The 14598-nt window shown below is 36.0% G+C and overlaps 1 protein-coding gene and 1 non-coding gene across 6 annotated transcripts in view; one reads left to right on the forward strand and one right to left on the reverse strand.

Annotated features, from left to right (window-relative positions):
• Positions 1-14598, forward strand: part of NRIP1 (nuclear receptor interacting protein 1) — a 96856-nt gene that overhangs the window by 27903 nt on the left and 54355 nt on the right. The gene's annotated exons all lie outside the window — the stretch shown is intronic.
• Positions 14071-14178, reverse strand: LOC116879662. The gene has a single exon (XR_004385078.1). It is a non-coding gene; the product is annotated as a U6 spliceosomal RNA (small nuclear RNA).

Here is a 14598-nt window from a genome sequence, read left to right on the forward strand (position 1 = left end):
TGAAAGGAGTTGTTATAAGTGTTTTTTCCAGAATGGTGAATGGTATGGTATGTGATTATATCTCAATAAAGCTGTAAAAGATGTAAAAAATATTTTAAAAATTTTAAAATTAAAAGTTTTTTTTTTTTCCCAAAGTAGAATAGGTAACTTTATGCGATAATTTAAGCAGTTTTTCTTGCAAGTCTGTTTACAAGTGTTTGGTTTTATTTTACGCCTTTATTTATCAACCCATGATATATCTGACCATTTCAATAGTCATTTTTATGAGACCAGGAAGAATTATAAGTTTTGGTTTATTTCTTTCTCCTTCCACTGCCGTTCTCCAAATTCAAGCATTCGTACTTCCTGCTTGCTAGACAGTTACTGCTGTCGCTTTCTAACTGGTCTTTTTGCCTTTTCTTTTTTATTATTCAACCCATTCTACATACTGTAGGACAGTAAACCTCTCAGAAGAAAGTATTAATAACTCTGAACAAAGGCCTTTGCCAAACAAGATAAAGGCCAAGTTCTATTTTTATCTGGCTCCTACTTCTTATCCCAACATCGTATTCCATTTGCCTGAGCCTCAGAGATGTTAACCACACATTTCTTCTGCGTTGTCTTGTGATCCCTGCTCATTTTCTTTTACCAAAAACGCTACCTGTCCTGTGATTTGAATAATCAACCTGAAGTGCCCTCTTCTGTTCTCCCTTAGTAGTTGATGAGTACCTTCCACACTGCATTTATTTTATTCATCCCTTCTGCAAGATTGTAAACTTCTGAAGGGAAGGGATCAAATCTTTTATAAATCTGTGATTCATAAAGCACCCAGCTTCAAGCCCTGTGTGTATGGGGTGATAAAAGGTTGATGAGACAGCAGCTCCCAGGGTATATCCTCGAGCTTTAGATACAATTAAGAAAAGGATACAAATTCATCATGTAAGGCACTGCACAAGTTACTTAAGCTTAAGGTGCAACAATTTTTACATGTGGTTCGTGTGAAGATTTTACATGTGGTTAGAAATTTGTAAGTTCCAAAGTATGATCTAAGCGTTCTCAAACTGTGTTTTGTGGACTTTAAGTTTTTTTGTCTTCATGTAAAATACATAGAATGTTGTTTTAATGTTCCTTACCTGACTAATGACAAGATTGATTTGATATGTTAGCTGAATGTTTACTGTAATAAGTCTCTTTACCATTCATCTGAAACAAGAAAGAAAATAGAGATGCCTTTGGGAAAGTAATAAATTACCTGTGTGGTGAATGCAACAATTTGAGAGATGAATGAATTTGAAAGTTTTGTTAACAACTTCCCAGAATTGATCTTTAAGTCATCATATTGAATTACATGGAGTAAAAAAAATTTTTGAAGGGCATCATCTCACAGATTTCCATAAGTTTCTCGAAGGTGACCCCATCCCTGTCAATTCTATTTCCTAGGAGTATTTAAAATTAAATAGCTTACCAGGCTAGTAGACGTTCTAAATGGGACTGAAATCAGAATGATGAATTTTTTTTTTTTTTTAATGGGGATATAGTTCTGGTGCTCAGAACAGCATCTAGGAATGGAGTAAGTTTCTGATATTTCAGGGATTTCTTTTTTTCTCCCTCTCTCTCCCCCTCCCCCACCAAAAAAATCTGGATATCATGTATATCTGGGTTATAGCTGTGGAATTAGTTCAAAGAAAGAGATAGGTTGAGGTTCCAGGGAGGAAACGGTTTTATAGAACCAGCATCTTGAACCATAAATACAGTCACCACCGTAGACCCTGAAAATAGGGGCCCGTATGGTCTCATGTGTTTAAATGCTGAGATGCTGGTGACACAGATTGGTAACAAAGACTGAGTTTGTAAGGAGGAGGCAGGGATTATGGTTTCTAAATCTACCTTACTCGTGGTAAAATGTGTTGTGCAATTTGGATGCTCTTCTTTTGGCAATTAAATAGGTTTGAGAAGTTAACCTTACAGGCCATCCAGGTATATTTTAGGTGGTTAGTATACAAAGCCCTTACTTATTATCTAGGTCATAATAGGAAATAACCTTTTATTTTTTTAATGGTGGCTAAATATTTGATCCTTCAGTGGTTTTTTTGTTTGTTTTGTTTTTGGTTTTTATATTACGGACAAAAATTTTGAAGGAAAAGTCTAAGTGTTTATCCTAATAGAAATGGATAAAGCCTGACAGTGAATGGCTGTGAATTCTGGACAGTGAATGTTAAATGTTACTTTGACAAGTGTATTAAAAATATGTGCACAGAGTTTGTATTAATACTGAATCCATGCTAATTTGCTATTTTCACAATAATTTCAGTAAATAAGAAATGGATACATAACACTTTCATTTTATTTAAGTACTTCCATGGGTTTCTATTAAAGGTGAATAGTTTTTGTTGGAAAGTTGCATATAATTTAAACCTAGTCTGGTGACCACAGAATGCTATTTTCTTAGCTTTTAGGTCTTAATGTAACTTGAGAGAAGGCAGAAGTAGCTGTTTCTTTGTGTGTGTGTGTGTGTGTGTGTGTGTGTATATATATACATACACCAAAGGATAGACAGTTGACCTTTGAACATGGAGGTTAAGGGTACCAGTCCCTGCAGAATCAAAAATCTGTGTGTAATTTTGAGTCCCCAAAACTTAACTGCTAATAGCCTACTGTTTACTGGAAGCCTTCCTGATAACCGTGAACAGTTATGTGTGTTACATACTGTAGTCTTATTCTTAATTTTCTTGTATTTCTAGGCTACATGGTTCTTCTGTTTTTTCAAATTGTTGCAGATCTCCAAAAAATTTTCCAGTATATTTACTGAAAGATAGTGGAACTACACAGTTCAAACTCGTGTTGTTCAAGGGTCAGTTGCATTTCTTTTACTCCTTGTGCAGATCCCAAGAGTAGTCCTGTCATGGCCACAGTTTAATACAGTGACATGAAAAATGCTGATCTTAGAGTCGTAAGTTTGATGTTTGAGCTAGCTGTAGCTCACCAAAGAGACCGTTTAACTTGAGCCTCAAGTTTCCCTATCTGTAAAATAAGGACATAACCTACATCAGAGGAATATTATGCAAAAAGTAAAGGAGAAAGTAAGTTTGTTGTCATCCAATGAAATGTTCTAAAAAGATCATGTTTTATTGACAATACTGTTAATTCTGTATATTCCAAAAGAATTAAAATAGGTTTTTGGATGACTACTGTTTTACTCAATAGCGCACCCTTCTAAATTAGGACCTCTCTTCCACACATTATGCATTCTTCTTTTTTTGCTTCTATTCCACTTGAGGAGTTTTCACAAACCCTGCTCCACGCTTTTGAACTCCTTTCAAGTTTGAACCCGTTACCATCTGCCACCTACTGACCCACTTCTCTCTGCTTCCTTCAACTGTGCTCTCCCCATACACATTTGCTTATTTTTGTTAGGTGATTAAATTGGCCTTCATTTGATTTTTCCAAAGATCTAGATAAATACAGGGTTATAAACAGCAGCTCCCAAATGTGTGTGAACTATAAAGCGAGGTAGAGAGGGGCCCGTAAGTAATAATACTCTTTTCTCCCCCTAAGGAAGACAGTTGTCAGAGAAAACAATGGATAAAACCCCAAATGGACTTGCTTTTCCTTTCGTTGTATAGTACTTAGAGGTTTGTAAAGTGATTTCTGCCTACATATCCAGGTTAAAAAAGTTTTCAGTATAAAGTATTAGTTTGTAAAGTAACTCACCACGTATGCAAGCACTTCAAAATGCATGCCCTTAACTAGTATTTGAATTTTTATAGGTTTGTAGTTTTGCTGACTGCAAGAAAATAAAAGGCCTCGTGCCAGTTTTTACTGGGTCAAGATTTATTTTAATGTATCAACATTTCCTCAACATTTTGATACTTTGAAAAGTCCTAGAGATTTTCCTGCAAAAAGGCTTCACAGACTTTATTCCAATAAGGAAAATTCAGGGTACTTATGCCATGGTAATAATAAAAGCAGTATATTTGGTAAATTTGTTTATAGAAATTGCCAGGCTATCTTAGAGATGTATTTTTGTTTAAAGAGGAAAGGACTAGTAATTATATTTGTACAGCTCCAGGCAGAGGAAATTTGACCTGTGATTTAAAAACATACTGTTAATCTTTCATGAAATGATCAGCAGATGGGTTGACCAAGGCAATTGATCTGACACTGTGGAGCCTTCCTTCAGTCGTGGTTTGTTCAATGTGTTATAGAAGCACACTGACTGAATTTGAATCCCAGGTCTACCCCATAACTGTTTATGACTTTGGGCAAGTGACTCTATGGCTCTGAAGCCTTAGTTTCTTCATCTGTAAAGTTGAATAGTATCTGTTTTATAGATAATGATTAAGTGAGATAATACATGACTTAGTATGATTATTAAAAAAAAAAACCCAAAAACTGGCATCTGCTTGCCATCTAGTTAATAAAAGTTAATTATAATGGCTGGGATTTAACTCTCCAAATAGTAGTTTTAAAAACTTGCATTTCTGGGGCACCTGAGCAACTCAGTTGTTTAAGCCACTGCCTTCGGCTCAGGTCATGATCCCGGAGTCTCAGGATCGAGCCCCGCATCAGACTCCCAGCTCCATGGGGAGTCTGCTTCTCCCTCTGACCTTCTCCCCTCTCATGCTCTCTCTCACTCTCTCTATCAAATAAATAAAATCTTAAAAAAAAAAAAAAAAAAAAACCTTGCATCTCTAACGAGTACACTTTTAGTTCGCCCGAGTGGCTCAGTCAGTTAAGTATCTGACTCTTGATTTCTGCTCAGGTCATGATCTCAGAGTCATGAGATCAAGCCCTTTGTGGGACTCTGGCTTAGTGTGGAGTCTCTGACTGAGATTCTCTTCCTCTCCCTCTGCCCTTCCCCCATCCACTGTCTTAAATAAATAAATAAAATCTTAAAAAAAAAAAAAGTACACGTACCATGATGAGCACTGAGTGATGTATAGAATTGTTGAATGACTATGTTGTACACCTGAAACTTATATAACACTATGTTAACTATATTGGAATTTAAAAACTTGCTTAAAAAATTTTCATTGCATGTTGAGAGTCATTAAAGTATGGAAATATATTTAAGATTTCTTTAAAATCTTTAGGAAACCATGTTAGAGTCAAAACAGTGTTTATAACTAATAGACTGAATTTGACAAGGATTGAGACACTGGTGTCGTGTTTTGAACAAGTCTGAATCCTGACTCTGACACCTGCTTTGTTGACTTTGGACTAATCATTTTACTTCCTAAGGCTCAGTTTTCTCATCTGTAAAATGGGGATAACTCAGTAGGGTTGGTTTTGAGAATTGAAAGACTAAAACCATAGAAAGCACTTAATGTTGTTCTTGGCACAGTAAGTTTTAGTTATTGTTAGTCCGTAGATACCCTTTAAACATGGCCTTTAGTACTTGTGAGAAGTATAGACTAAAATTTTTTGATGTAATAGTTAATGTTGGAATTTTGGAATTGATACTTTTTTTTCCCATTTGTATAATGTTTATCTAGTTGACTTAAGATAAAATACCAAAATATTTTGAATCTCCTATTGTCCAGATAGCACTTAATTTATATTTGGAAAAACACATTTTTATATATCATCTGCTATGGTCCGAATGTTTATTTTCCCCTCAAAATTCATATGTTGAAATCCTAACCCCAAAAAAGATGGCATTAGGAGGTGGAACCTTTGGGAGGTGATTAGATAATGAAGGTGGGATCCTCACAGTGGGATGAGTTTCCATATGAAAAAGGTCTGAGAGAGATCCCTTTCTCTTTCTGCCATCTTTGGTATAGTGAAAAGATGGCCATCTCTGCACCAGAAAGTAGATTCTCCCTGGATACCGTATCCACATGTACCAGGATCCTAGACTTACCAGCCACCACTATGAGAAATCACTTTTTGTTGTTGATAAGCCACCCAGTCCGTGGTACTCTTGTTACAATCACAGCCTGAATAGACTAAGACAGTATCCACTTTTTTTGAACAATTTTATGGCTCTGTACTTTTAGTCCAGTCTTTATTCATGTTTCTGCTTTCCTTCTTGCATCATTGCCTCAGAGTGACCCAAAGGAGAAGCCGGAAAAGCGGGAGGCGGCAATGTTGTCAGTAGATGGTCAGCCTTACCTTGATCAGACGTACTCGCAGGACTAAAGCCCTCGGCTAAATTGATTCATACATACTTTTTGAAGTATTACCAATAGAATAGTTTTTATTGCCTTTTTACTATTGTGGAATCTGCGGAGGAGATTTTAAAGGAAATCTCTACTTTTCCCACCATCCTTCAGTGATTTTTTTCAGGGCCATAATTCATCCAGTAATTTTTCCAAGTGGCAGCTAATAAAAGATTGGCAATTAAATAGTTACCATAGGGGCACCTGGGTGGCTCAGTGGATTAAAGCCTCTGCCTTCAGCTCAGGTCATGATCCCAGGGTCCTGGAATCGAGCCCCAAATTGGGCTCTCTGCTCTGTGGGGAGCCTGCTTCCCCCTCTCTTTCTGCCTGCCTCTCTGCCTACTTGTGTCTCTGTCAAATCTCTGTCTGTCAAATAAATAAATAAAATCTTGAAAAAAATAAATAGTTACCATATATTATAGGCATTATATTAAGTATAGAGTTAAGTTTATCCTATAGAAAGTTAATTTTTTTTTTTTTTTTAGCTTCTGTTTGGTGCCCTTTTTGTTTAAAAAGGAAGTTGTTTAATGGCATAGGGATTTTACATTTGTAGGAATTTTCTAAGTTTATAAGACCTTAATGAGGAAACACTATAGTTTGGTAGGTTCTTATAGTGAGAACTTGAAAGAGAGTTTTGGATAGATAAAACTTTGGCTTTGTTACTAATGGTTTGTCTTTGAGTTAAAAACCAAAACCTGATGACTATTAGCCCTTGTACTCAAACCATTACTGAATCACCAGATCCCCCTTCCCTGTAAATCTACAATTACTTCACGGATAAAAGGGTCCCCCAGCTGCCATCCAGTGTGTGTACACACACAAAGGAAGTGTAATTATTTATGTTTAATTCATCATGTCCTGATTTTGTGTGGCCTTGAGACCTCCCACGTCCCTCCTTACCACCTAACTTCCTCTCTCTCCTTCTCTTTCTTCCTTCCTTTGGATGAGAACTGATAGTTCTGCAGAACCTGGTTAGTCAGATAGTGGTTTAGAGCACAATTCCCTATTTAAATTATTTCAAAGTTCTATATTTAGATTGCCTTTGCTTTGGTCATATGTTTCTTTTCAACTCTTAATTAAGAACACACTGTTTATAAATTAATTCCTGTGAGAAAATATGACTCATATTGAGAGATCTTGTTTTATTGTCATATGACATGTTCTGTAGGCATGCAGCATAAAAAAGGGGAAAAACACCTGACATCCATCTTCATTTTGTTTGATTAACACATTGCAGGAAACTGTGACTATTTAAAAACTTTTTTTCTGTGTTAATTAAAATACAAGTAATTAAAGACCTAACTAAAATAACTTAAACAATGAGGGATAAATATCCTACCGAACATGAAGTTTAAAATACAGGTAGCTAATTAATTGTCATAATAGTGTTATCAGGAACGCACATGCTATTTTCCATTTTTCTACTCTGTTGTCTTGAATATTCTGGCGATCTTTGGTTACAAGGTAGACATTTTTTCCATCCTACTCTTTTTTTTTTCTTTTTTTTAAGTGAGAAAAACATTTTCTAATAAACTCCATTGGCCATAATTGCCTCATATACCTATGCCTAAACTCCTGACCGACAGAGTAAACATTACTTGTCATGGTGTCTCGACCTAATCAGGATTCAGGTCCTAAGAGGAAGAGAGTGAGTGTTCTGCCAGCAAATGAGAAGGGAAGGTGTGTCTTTGAGGGGGCTATCACGGTGGATGACACAACTAGGGAAGTTCACAGTTTTGTTAATTTCTACAGGCTTCCTTATGGGATCACAAAATAATAGACAGGTATGCCTTGATTCAGTGTATTTTTATTGAATATCTGCTGTATTCTAGTTATTCTCTGTCCTACGAATAGAGCACTGACCAAAAAGGGGAAGAATTACTGCCCCTTTGAAGCTTACATTTTAAATGGACAAAGAGTATACAACCATTCAACTTCATGGTATCCTACGAACTGTGCTGAGAAAAAACTGAACCAGAGAAGGGAGCTTGGAAGGTTTGGGGCAGGGATGTATGAAATTTTAGATTATGTCCAGGGAACCTCTCATTCAGAAGATGATTTAAGTAAAGGCTGAGTCAAAGTGGTACATACAGCTCTCTGAGGAGAAGGGTATTCTAGTCAAAGCTCCTGTGGGTGAATGAGGGAGAGTCGCAGGAAGTGAGGTCAGAGTGGGGTGCCACTCTGGTTTTGAGCCAAGAGGTGAACACATAAAATGTGTTCACAGAATCACTTTAGCGGTTGTGTTAGGGAGAGCAAAGGGCATTAGAAACAGAAGCGGGGAAAACCAATCAGGAAGCTATTGTAATAATCCAAAAGAGATGATGGTCACTTGAATGGGGACATTGAGAAGTAGTTGGATTTTAGATATTTCCAAGGCAAAGCCTACAGAATTTGCTGACAAATTGGATGTGGCCTGTAAGGAGAGGACAGGCATCTAGGATGCCAGCCAGGTTTTTAGAATGGAGTTGATATTACCTGAGATTAGAAAGAACAGGCACTCTCGGTCATTGACATGTTAAATCTGAGATGTCAGATAAACAATGTATAGATGTCAGATGGAGATGTCAAATAAACAGTTGGATATGTACATATTTTTTAAAGATGGATCAATATATATATTTTTAATAGGGTAACATTGGTCATTAATATAAATAGGGAATGTCTTTTAAAAGAATATAAATTTAAAAACAAAAACCATATGAGAGTAAGGAAACAGAGAAGGAAAGTGTATATGGGGAGGGATATTTTATGTTCTGTCGACCAAATACAGGGAGATATTGGAAGGAATCTTAAGATAGACCAATGAAAAATACATTTATGCACTGAGCGTTTATTTAGTGCCCAATATATTCTAGTTTCAGAAATTGCACAAGAAATATATTTATTCTTTCAATCAATACCTCATTCCTGAAGCCCCAACCTTTGTCAAAAATATGCATAAAAAGTAAAATGCACCACAAGGACCAATGGTGTGCATGGATTTAGTTTTTGCTTGTTCCCTTTATAACATGATGCAACAATTCCTCTAAAGGACGTTTGTTAACCAAGAAGCTATCGTCCCCATCCCAATTTCCTCAGTATTATGCAAACTATAGGTAAGACTCAGGCATAATATCCAGTAGTGATCCAAGCCAGAAAAAGAATTGCTATTATACACACACATACACACACTATATATAATGTATCAGGATGAGTGGCTTTTCTTTTGAAGAGGAATTAGTCCAAGATGCCCTTTAACCAGATTTTCAGTCTGTGTGTATCACATAAAATGCTGAGAAGCACCTTATAAAATACCTTTTATATTACAGATAATAAATATTTAGATAGAAAATTTGATTTAGAGCATCATTAACATTTCTAACTTATTTTTAAACTTTTAAAAATACTATGCTGCATGAAGTAAGTGTTGCTTGATAATACGTGCCTTACCTCTAATGCAAGGTTGTTGAGAAAATTGAATTATCATGGGTTTTGTCAGATCAAAGTATTGTATTATGAGTATAAGGAATTGTTTATTGGGCAAACAAATTTTGCTCTTTAAGGTAGGTTAGGCTTTTCTCATCACACTTTTGGCCAATCAGGATGAATATATGACCATTAGCCTATAAGACCAGTGAGGTGAAATGCTTAGGATTAGAGGGGAAATACTGTCTAGTCAGAACCTGAAGTATATTGAATTACTTCAGTTTGCCTGTTTCTCCTGTTAAGTAATTTTTGCAACGTGACCATCTCCCATGAAAGAGTTCTGCACATTTGCAGTAATTAAGCAAGCATTTATGCTAGTTTTGAGACCAAATTGACAGTAGATATGAATTAGCCTCATTCTTTGGTTGACCGAGCTCTAAGTTCTTATCTACAAATCTACCTTCCATTTCCGTGGAGTGTATCTCTTTATATGCTCCTTTGCTTTTGTTTTTGAAGAGGAGATTTAGGAAAATCTGTTCCCCAGCAATTTAGCATTTGTTCATGTGTGCAAGTTAAGATGCTTACCTAAACAATATTCTTATCAAAGTAAAACTCTGTTTTGCTACAGCGTGGCAGCTTATTTTTTATTATGCAATCAGGAATATATTTATATTATAAAGCATGATATTGAAATGATCTACCAAGAATCCACCAACCGACATGGAACCAGAACTTGACTAATAAAGTATACATCTACCAGCATATGCCTCTTCTTCCCTGTGGCGCTGCCCTTACTGCCCTCCCTGACCCCCTGACCCCTCAATCATTCTTCAAGTTTGTGTTTATCATTTACTTTTTAATAATACTGCTTTTATCACGTGGGTCTTTAAGTAATATGCTATTTAATTTTACTTTTTTTTTATAAAAATGGTAGCATTCTGCATTAAGTCTTCTGAGACTTGCTTTTGTTCTTTGTGTTTTTTTGAAATTTATTATCACATGTAGTTTGTAGTTCATTTATTTCACTGCTGAGTAATACTTCATTGTATGAATGTATTTATTTTCTTGTTGGTAGATATCTGGATTGTTGTTGCTGTTGGGTATTTTTGTTTGCCTGTTTTTGGTATCTCTATATTGAGATTGATGTATATCTGTACATTGATACAGATATATTTTTGCTATTGCAAAAATAAAAATAAAAAGCATTGCTAATGTCTGCGTTCTTTTATATGTGTTCTGGAGCACATGTGTAAGACTCTAGAATACATACCTAGAAGTAGAGGTGTAGAGAATTATGAGCATTATATGAGTATATTAATCAATTATACAAATTAATGCCAGTTGTTTAACAAATCATTGGGCCAGTTTAAATACCACCAATAACAACCAGAAGCTCCCAGTGAACCAAGTCATTGCCAAAACTTGGAAATCTCAGGCTGCTTAACTTTTCTGAATATAGTAGCTACAAAATGACATCTTAACTATTTTGCTTTTCTGTGATTGCCAGTGAGATTGAACATCTTTTCATGTGATTACTCAACATTGGTATTTTTCTTTCATGAATTTCTCATTTATGTCTTTTGTCCATTACATACTCAAAACTATGCATTAAATATATTTATTTTTAAAATTTTAAAAATTTTTAAATAACACAATGAGGAGGAAAATTTTTCCCCTGAAGACTTGATGTGATGCCTCATCACCCCTGAATAAATGAGTGTATACTTCCTACAAACAAGGACATCGTCCTATAAGCCACAATAAAGCCATCAAAATCAGGAAATTAACATTGATGCATTACTACCATCTAATCCTCAGATCTCATTCAATTTTCACAAGTAGTCCCAATAATGTCCTTTATAGCAAAAGGATCTAGTTCAGAAGCACAGCTTGCATTTTACTTGTCACATCTTTTCAGTCTCCTTCAATCTGGAACAGTTCTGCAGTCTTTGTTTGACTTTCAAGACCTTGGCACTTTTCAAGACTCTGCTGTATAAGCCACTTATTTTGTAGAATGTCTCTTTCTTTAGGTTCAGCTGCTGTTTCCTAATGATTACGTGCAAGTTATGTATATTTGGCAGGAATATCACGGACGTTACGCTGTGTCTTCTCTTTGTATCTTGTCAGGTGATACACGATTTTCATTGTGACCCGTTACTGTGTATGTTAAGATGATTACTTGATTAAGATGGTGTCTGCCATGTTTCTCTACTGTGAAATTACTCATTTTTCCTCTGTGTTTAATAATTGCTTTGTGCAGAGGTACTTTAAAACTAAGTGACTGTCTCCTTCGCCATCAAGCTTTCATTTAATTAATTAATTTGTATCAGTATGAGTTCATGATTCTGTCTTTTATTCAGTGAGCTCTGATCAGTAACTGTTTTTCCTTATTTTGATGCTCACCTTGCCCCAATTTAGCCAGTGGGATTCCTTTAAAGTTGCCTTCTGTGTTCTTTTGACATGTCATTCATCAATCATGCTGCTACTTCCAATTTCATTCCTACGTGAGAGTTTGGTCACATTTTTCCCCTTTCTTTTTTTATATCCCCTTCTCTAACAGTAAGAAACTTGCCTATCATTAGCCTAAATGTGTTTACTTAATTTGACCAGTTCCACTGTGTGTCCTCAGTCTGCCGTATCCATCGCACCCTCCTGCCCAAATTCTCTTTAAGCTTGGAAGACCCTTCATGTGGAGGCCCCCTTCACCCTGTTTGGATTCCTACATTCCTACATGCACCGCACAGTGCATCTTTTTATGGGTACCCTCCTGCCCCTGATCAGTCACTGACATCTGCTGTTAGATCACTGGTGGGCAGATCCTGCTCCAACCTACACCATTCTGCCAAAGCTTGGACTCTGACTCCCACACCTCACTTTTCCCTCCATTCCAGCATGGTACCAGCCTCATCCTGCTCAGGCCCTCACACCCCTAATCAGGAATACTTTTTTGTATTTTGCCTATTTTTATTTTTATTTTAAAGATTTTATTTATTTATTCATTCATTTATTTATTTATTTATTTAAGTGAGAGGGAGACACTGCACCTGAGCAAGAGTAGGGGGAGAAGCATAAGGAGAGGGAGAGAATCTCAAGCAGACTCCCAGCTGAGCCTGGAGCCCTACATAGGGCTCTGTCTCGTGACGCTGAGATCATGACCTGAGCTATAGTCAAGAGTCGGAAGGCTTAACCAACAGAGCCACCCAGGTACCCTTACATTTTGCTTAATTTTTTTAAAAAATTTTTTAAAGCTTTTTTTTTTTTTTTTTGAAGATTTTATTTATTTATTTGACAGATTTCAAGTAGGCAGAGAGGCAGGCAGAGAGAGAAAGGGAAACAGATTCCCAGCTGAGCAGAGAGCCTGATACGGGGCTTGATCCCAAGACCCTGAGATCATGGCCTGAGCCGAAGGCAGAGGCTTTTGCCTATTTTTAAATAAAATGTTATAGGATACACACACGTGTGCGCACACACATATTCCGGGCACCGTAATTATTTCTTTTTAGGCAATGTGCTTTGTGGTACTGTAGTTAATCTTTTTTAATTTTTCCTTGTTGTGTCTGTTGATGAACAGAAGTTTTTAATTATAATGTACTTGAATTTATTAATCATATGCTTTATAGTTAGCCCTATTCTGTGTCTTAAGTTTTAAATCTTCCGTACTCTGAATTCATAAAGGTAGTCTCTTATGTTTTATTCAAAAATATTAAGGACTTGTATTCTCAACTTAAAATTTTAATCCCTCTAGAATTTATTTTTTACATGTTGTGTAGGAGGGATTCAATTTCTTTTTATCCCCCAAATGAATAACCAATTCTTTCAGCACTGTTGAATGATTCCTTCTTCCTTCAGTGATCTGCAGTGTTGTGACTTTTGTCAAATATCAACTCATAAAACCTTTTGAATTTCAATCGGCATTGCATTAAAATCAGTTGAATTTGGGGGAAAATTTTCATTTTATGATACTGAGTCTTTCTATCATGAATATGGTATGTCCTCCTGTTTATTAGGTCATATTTAATGTCTTCAAATAAATTTTCAAGTTAACTTTTATTCTCTAGGTACATTTTATTGTTGGATATTTTTTAAATGTTATTTTCTGTTTGTTACTGGTGAGTAAAAGTGCAGTTGATTTTTTTTTTTTTAAGTGTGGTTTTGTTTGTTTTTGTTTGCAAGATTTTATTTGTTTATTTGACAGAGAGAGAGAGTGAGTACAAGCAGGGGAAGGGACAGGAGAGGAAGAAGCAGGCTCCCCACTGAACAAGGAGCCCGATGTGGGACTAGATCCTAGGACCCTGGGATCATGACCTGAGCTGAAGGCACTTAACCGACTGAGCTACCCGGGTGCCTGCAGCTGATTTTTAAAAAATGATTTGTATTTAGCCACAATGAACTGAACACTAACATACCTGTTTAGATAAATGTTAGACATGCTCAAAAGCAAGTAAGATTAGAAGCCCAGATTTTTACTCTGAAATTACTTTTGATATTTTAATAAATCCTACATTAACAATCATCGTTTTTTTTTTTTAATATGGAATGCTTCACGAATTTGTGTGTCATCCTTGTGCAGTGACCATGCTGTCCTTCTCTTATATTGTTCCAGTTTTAGCATATATGCTGTCTCAGTGAGCACAGTAATCATCTTTCTGAATAGATTTACTGAGATACAGTTCACATACAATAAAATTCACCCATTTAAAGTGTTCTCTATAGTCGCACATGTACACAGCATCACTGCCATCTAATTTTTGAATATTTTCATGATCCTAAAGAGAAACCCTATACCCTTTGTCAGTCACTCCCCATTCTTATCCTTCCCCACTCCCAGCTCTGAGGCAGCTACGAATCTATTTTCTGTTTCTGAATTTGCCTGTTCTGGACATTTTACATAAATGGAATCATATGGTACATGTTTTTTTGTGACTGGCTTCTTTCACTCAGCGTAATAATTTCCAAGGTTCATCTGTATTGTAGCTTGTATCAGTACTTCATCCCTTTTTGTGGTTGGATAATACTTTCTTGCTGAATGTATCACATTTTGCTTACCCATTCA

The sequence above is a fragment of the Lontra canadensis genome, unplaced genomic scaffold (genome assembly GCF_010015895.1).
Source record: "Lontra canadensis isolate GAN:19392208 unplaced genomic scaffold, GSC_riverotter_1.0 scaffold62, whole genome shotgun sequence".
Lineage (NCBI taxonomy): Eukaryota > Metazoa > Chordata > Mammalia > Carnivora > Mustelidae > Lontra > Lontra canadensis.